This window comes from Citrus clementina, unplaced genomic scaffold (genome assembly GCF_000493195.1).
Source record: "Citrus clementina cultivar Clemenules unplaced genomic scaffold, Citrus_clementina_v1.0 scaffold_8, whole genome shotgun sequence".
In the NCBI taxonomy this organism is placed as follows: Eukaryota; Viridiplantae; Streptophyta; class Magnoliopsida; order Sapindales; family Rutaceae; genus Citrus; species Citrus x clementina.
Genome location: NW_006262022.1, coordinates 16,884,377 through 16,891,444, shown reverse-complemented (window position 1 = coordinate 16,891,444; position 7,068 = coordinate 16,884,377).

The window sequence follows — 7,068 nt, the reverse complement described above, 5'->3', positions numbered from 1 at the left end:
TATGAAATGTGCATCCAGAGTCAAGGATCCACTTACCCTTCTGCACTTCTTCTGTTGCCACACACACATCAGCTGATTCATATCCCTCTTCTTCAACAATAGCTGCATCACCATTCTGTCCCTTCTTCTTGAAACTCTTCTCTGGGCAGTCCTTTTTAAAGTGCCCCTCCTTGTGACATTGGAAGCACTTTAGATTTTTGTTCTTGTTCTTTGTCTTGCTTTGTTTCTTTTTCTTTCCTTCAGTCTTGTCAATCTTTCCTTTCACAGTCAGCCCCTCTCCATGTACTCCATTCACTTGTTTCTCTTGTAACCCTCTTGTATTTAAGGCAGCTTTAACCTCATCCAGGGATAGAGATTGTCTGCCATACATGAGAGCATCGACAAAGTTTGAGTATGAAGGAGGTAGGGAGCTTATCAAGAGTAGAGCTTTGCCTTCATCGTTCAGCCCTTCATCAATAGTTTCCAAGGTATCACAAACCTTGTTGAACTCATCAATGTGCTCATCAAGAGAGGATCCCTCAGCCATCTTGAGTGAAAACATTCTCTTCTTGATGTACAGCCTGTTAGCCAGTGATTTGGTCATGTATAAACTCTCAAGTTTTGCCCATAACTCTGCCACTGTTTTCTCCTTTGCAACTTCTCTGATAACTGAGTCACTGAGACTCAAGATTATGGTGCTTTTGGCCTTCTTGTCTATTTCAGCAATTTACTCAGGAGTACGAGATGAAGACCCCTCTTTCTTGGTTGCTGGTTCAATGGCATCACCCAGCCCCTGTGTGATCAGCAGTGCTTCCATTTTCACTTTCCACATGTTAAAATCATTCTTTCCATTAAATTTTTCTAGATCAATTCTTGGAGCAGCCATACTTGGATCTAATCTTTCAATCCAGCTCTGATACCAATTGAAGATTCTGATAAGCTGACAACAGAAGCTTTACAGAACACTTCCCAAAGGATCTTGGATTAGAATCAATCAAGATGCCTCCCAAAGACAACCAGAAAGCTTAATGGATTAATGACCTATTACTAAGACTAGGATTGTGTTTAGAAACAAGCAAAGAAACGAATTGAAATCAAGAAATCACAGAACACAACTATGTAACGTGGTTCAGTCAATTTGCACTGACTTACATCCACGGGGGAACAAACTTAACAGCTTCATTGATATGACTTCAAGACTTGATTACAGAGATTAACAAGCACTCAACAGGAACAAGAAAACTCTCAGTCTCAAGCTTTCTTTCTCTCGTTACAATGCTCTCTCTCTCAAGCAACACACACGCGGTTTCCAGCTGAGCATCACAGCTTATAAACCACCTCAGAGGCTTCCCAGAAACGCACGTGAGGACCATGTGCAATAACGGCCCTTTAACAACCTTTTGTATGCACGTGTTCTGCTCGTGTTCTATTAACTTCAAAACGGCAAGACTGTATGTCGTTGTAGCAAGCAAAACATTTACTTCATAAAACGCAGTCTTTAAGTGTCGTTTTACTGAAGTTATCGAGCATCACAAAACGCAAGCTAACTCTGTTGTTTCATCCTCTTTGATTTGATTCACTGGATACACAACACTTTTTTAAGAAAAACCAGTCACAAAACGGATTGCACTGAGTGATTGACTGAAAAGCAAAGCAAACATAGCATGTGTGCTTGGTAGTAGATGACGTGGATTCATGTTTAATTAGTTAATTTTCAACGAGGCTTATTTTTGGATTATGTAACTTGGTGTACCAATTAGTTGAATTAGTAGAATTTCTTGTGGGTTGAAAACAAGACGATTAAGATCCGCAATTCTAATATTGTTGCGATTTTGGAACCTAAAATCAGTGGAGTTAAAGCTGATAACTTTATTAAGCGTAGTGGTTTTGAGTTATCGCATCGAGTGGAAGCTGAAGGTTTTGCAAGGGGTATTTGGATTTTATGGAAAGAAGAATTCATGATGGAGTTTGTTTTTAATCACAAGCAGTACATTCATTTTAAAATCACAGATTTTTCTAATGGGTCACTGCCGTTTATGCTAGCCCCAACCCAAATTTTAGGAGGGAGCTATGGAGCAATCTTGACCTGGTAGCTAATTCAGTTACAAGACCATGGCTACTAGGTGGAGACTTCAACTCAATCCTACATGTTTCCGAGAAAAAAAGAGGTTCAAAAAAAGGCAATGGTGTTTATAGACTGTTTAACAAATGGTTTCATGATAATCAGCTTATGGATATACATTTTAAAGGGCCTTGTTTCACTTGGTCAAGGGGATCTCTCTTTAAAAGATTAGACCGAGCCATATGCAATGACCAGTGGAATGTGTCTTTTATGGAAGCTTCAGTTTTACATCTTCCAAAAATTCATTCTGACCACCGTTCGATTCTTGTCAGATTTGGTCGTAGTTTGAAGAAAATGAATGTTGTTAGGCCTTTTCGTTTCTTGGCAGCTCGGTTGACGGACCAGTCTTTCCAATCTCTAGTGGCTAAGGAATAGTGCAACTCTAAGGGATATATTCGGGCTGCTCATGACTTTGTGGATAAAGTTAGTGTGTGGAATAAAGAGAATTTTGGGAACATTTTTAAAAGGAAAAGGTGTTTATTGGCAAGATTAAATGGTATTCAACATGCTCTGGAGAAATTTGATTCAAACCGGCTTCTTGAGCTTGAGTCCAAATTGAAGATGGAACTTGAAACTATACTATCCAAGGAGGAGTTATTGTGGTACCAAAAGTCAAGGAGAGAATGGATTTCATGTGGGGATAGAAACACTGCTTTTTTTCACAGAAAAACAATAACGAGAAAAAGGAGAAACCGAGTGGATGCAATCCAGAGCAGCGAGAGTACGTAGATTTATAACAAAGAAGAGATCAAGTCCCATGCCATTGATTTTTTCTCTAAACGTTTTTCTTATAATGATGAAGTGAGTTTTAATTTCCCGATTGCTAATGCTTTTCCAAGAATTGATGAGTACAGTTTAGTTGATCTTAGCAGAACTATTCTTAACGAGGAAATTAAAGCTACAATTTTCAGAATGAACCCTCTAAAAGCTCCTGGAATTGATGGCCTTCATGGTCTCTTCTACCAGTCGCAATGGGATGTGGTGGGCTCATCAATTTGTGAACTTGTGAGCAATATTTTTAAAGGCAATCCCCTCCCTCCAGAGCTTAATAAGACCCTTATTGTTCTTATCCCAAAAACAAACAACCCCACCAACTTGAGGATGTTCTGTCCCATTAGCCTATGTCCAGTGATGTATAAAACTGTTACAAAAATTTTGGCAAATAGGTTAAAAGGAATTCTACCGGAGTTGATCAGACCAACCCAGACAAGCTTTGTTCCCGGAAGGCAAATTATAGAGAATATTGTGATGGCGCAAGAAATTATCCACACCATGAGAAACAAAAAAGGAAAAATCGGGCAGATGGCTATCAAAGTGGACCTTGAGAAAGCTTATGATCGGCTTAGTTGGGACTTCATTCATGATACTCTTAAGGATGTTGGACTGCCTAAAGAGTTTATTCGAATTACAATGGAGTGCATTACTACGGCTAGAATGCAAATTTTATAGGAAGGGGAGATCACTGAAGAATTCACTCCGTTTAGGGGAATCCGACAGGGTGACCTTCTTTCTCCTTATATTTTTGCTCTATGTATCGAGCGCCTTAGTCATGCAATTAATTTGGCAGTATGAAATGGAAATTGGTGTCCTATACGTCTCTCGAGAAATGATGTTCCTCTTACTCACCTCTTTTTTGCAGATGACCTACTTCTTCTCACCGAGGCTTCTTGCAACCAAGCCCATGTGATCAATAATGTGCTGAATATTTTTGGGAGAGTTGATTAGCAAACAGAATACTCGAGTTTATTTCTCAAAGAATGTTATTGCAGAAAAGGCAAGGAAAATCAGTGATTTATTGGGATTTACCGCTACGGATAATCTTGGAAAATATCTTGGAATGCCTTTACTTCACAATAGAGTGACAAAAGCCACTTATTAAGAAATTGTGGATAATGTTGATAAAAATCTGTTTGGATAGAATGCAATGCATCTCTTCCTTGCTGGGAGAATTACTCTAGCTCAATCGGTAATTCAAGCGATCCCCATTTTTTCCATGCAAACAACAAGGATCCCTCATGGAATTTTGGATAAAATTGATCGGATTTCTCAAAGATTTATTTGGGGGAGCAAGAATGGAAGCCATAAACTCAGTTTGATTAATTGGAAAATGATCTGTTCTCCAAAAGCTGAAGGTGGTCTAGGTTTTAAAAATCTTACAAACATGAACAATGTTCTCCTCATGAAAATTGGATGGAATGTGCTAACCTCTACTCACAGTCACTGGATTCGGGTTTTGAGATCAAAATATGGGCTTGTTCAGATTTTATTCCCTCCAAGCTTGAGAATAAACGCGGCTCTTATCTCTGGAAAGGCATAAGCAGAATATGGGGGTATGTGTTGCAGGGCACGAGATGGTCGATTGGAAAAGGGAATAAGGTAAATTTTTGGCATCAAAGTTGGGTTTCGGAAGAGCTTCTCATTGCTAATCATACTATAACTCAATTACCGGATGAATTGAAGAATAAATGTGTGGCGGATTTTGTGGATATTAAGGGAAATTGGAATTGGAGTATGTTTGGTCATTTTCTTCCCAACCAGATTCTTCTCCAGATTGTAGCAATCAAACCACCTTCGGATGACAACAACGAGGATCAACCTTTTTGGGTTCACTCAAAATCAGGCAAGTTCACATCTAAGTCAGCTTATATCTCCCTTAATAATCCAATCTCCAATAATGATGCCCATATATGGAAATTGATTTGGCATTGGAAAGGACCCCAGAGGATTCGCATTTTCTTGTGGTTGGTAATGCATGGAAGAATTAAAACAAAAGAGGAGCTATTTAAGAGGCACATCCAAATTTCTATGGATTGTGAATATTGTGGAAAGGAAAAGGAAGATGTAATCCATGCTCTTCGTGATTGTGTTGTGGCAAAAAAAATTTGGAATCATTTGGCTCCAGATATGCTCAAGCAATCCTTTTTCTCTCTTCATCTCCGTGACTGGTTATGCTTTAACTTGGGCAAGGTTGGTATCAATAAGGTTGTGGATGAATGGGCTTGCTTATTTGGCGTTGCTGTTTGGAAAATTTGGTTCTGGTGCAACCAATTTATCTTCACACACAATTTATCTTCACACACAATGCCTCTTGCTGCACTCAGATGGTCACGGAAATTAGATCGTGGGTTCATGATATCCATATTGCAAGAGCAGGTCTCAATGTTGTTCGTACTAGTAAAATCATCAAAGAAATTGGCTGGCAAGCTCCCTCGGAATCCTTTTTCAAATTGAATACAGATGGTTCTCGATTAAAAAATGGTTTGGCAAGTGTTGGAGGATTGGTGAGGGACTGCTCTGGCAAGTGGCAATTTGGATATGGCATGAACACTGGTCTTTGTTCGGTGACTTCTGCTGAATTATGGGTTTTGTTTCAAGGTCTTCATCTTGCGTGGGATCGGGGTATCCGTTACTTGGTGGCAGAGGTGGACAGCCAATGTATCTTTCAACTTATCTCTTCCACAAGAACAAAGCCTAATGCACATCTTTCACTTATCAATGCCATCAAGGAGTTGATGAATAGAGATTGGCAAATTACAATAAAACATATATATCGGAAAGCTAATTTTGCTGCTGATTTCATGGCCAAGTTGGTAGGATCTTTACCTCTCGATTTTCATGATTTTGATAACCCACCAGAGGTATTGGATATTGGTTATGTAATGATATCTATGGGAATACTATTCCCTGCTCTGTTTTGTCCTAATCTTTACTAGGCTCCATGTATCAAAAAAAAAAAGATCCGCAATTCCGCTTACATGGATAGGGAGGATATTGAGGTACCGTTAAATTAAAACTTGAAAAAGAAAAAAATTGTGTTGTGGATGAGTGTGTGTTGCGAGTGGGTGAGGACATATGTTGAGATAGAGGAGTCGGGAGATAATAAAAATTTTAATTATGATTTTTTGGAGAGACCAGAATATAGGGAGGGATAACTGTTTTCATGGTTGCCGTGGGAGAGAGGTTTAAATAGATACCGGCCGGAATGTTTGAGCCCAAATAAATGGAAGATAAAATGTTTACGTAGAGCTTTTAGCACCCCATCATTATCCTTGTCAAACGCCTTACTGTTGTATTCATAGTTTAATTATTAGAGAGACTTAGATTTAAGGACATGTATAAGTCTAATAAAGCCCAACTCATTCTTTTAAAAAATTAAAATTTCCTTCAACCGCAAATCTCAGACCTCTTTTTTTCTTTCGAATTTTAATTAGTTTTTACTTTTGATAAATTCTAAATAATTTAAAACAATAAAATATAGCAACATGTAGGCTTACAATTATTATTTTTTGTTTTAGATATTTCAATTTAAAACCCTTTAATTTTGTCACTGTTATTTAATTTTTCCAAAGTTGAAGACACAAAAAAAAAAAAAGATTCATGAGATAAAATAACGATGACAAAATATTTGTGATACATTAAACAATCCTCATAGAAAAACCTTTCGCAGCCACAAAACAACCATATTTGTTCATTAAAGTTGAAAGCCTTTTAAGAGTAAGAGGAAAAAGTAAAAATATTAGGGATAAAAATTGACAATCTCCCCAAATTATATATACAACGAAAATAATCAAGTTTTTGCATCAAGCTAATTTTAATTTCTTTTACAAATAATTTATGCTTCATAAGTAATATATTTCTTAGGAGCCTCATTTCAAGTGAAGTGTCATCCATCTATTAAATGATAAAATTTGCAACCTATAAAATTATTTATTTAACCATCTTATCAACAGATAAATGAATAATACATAATGTTTGTGCAATTTCTTCGAAAATTATTAATAGTAATTTAAAATATATAATACTTTAAACAATAGTTAGTGAAAACATATGGAGATCTAAAAGCATTATACTTTGATAAATGCTAATGCTGTATTTTAAGAAGTACTAGTAATTTAAGAGTGTGCAAATGGTAACATCTTGTAATTCATGGGCATCATCTAGGTAAAATGGTAACATTTTGTAGGCTG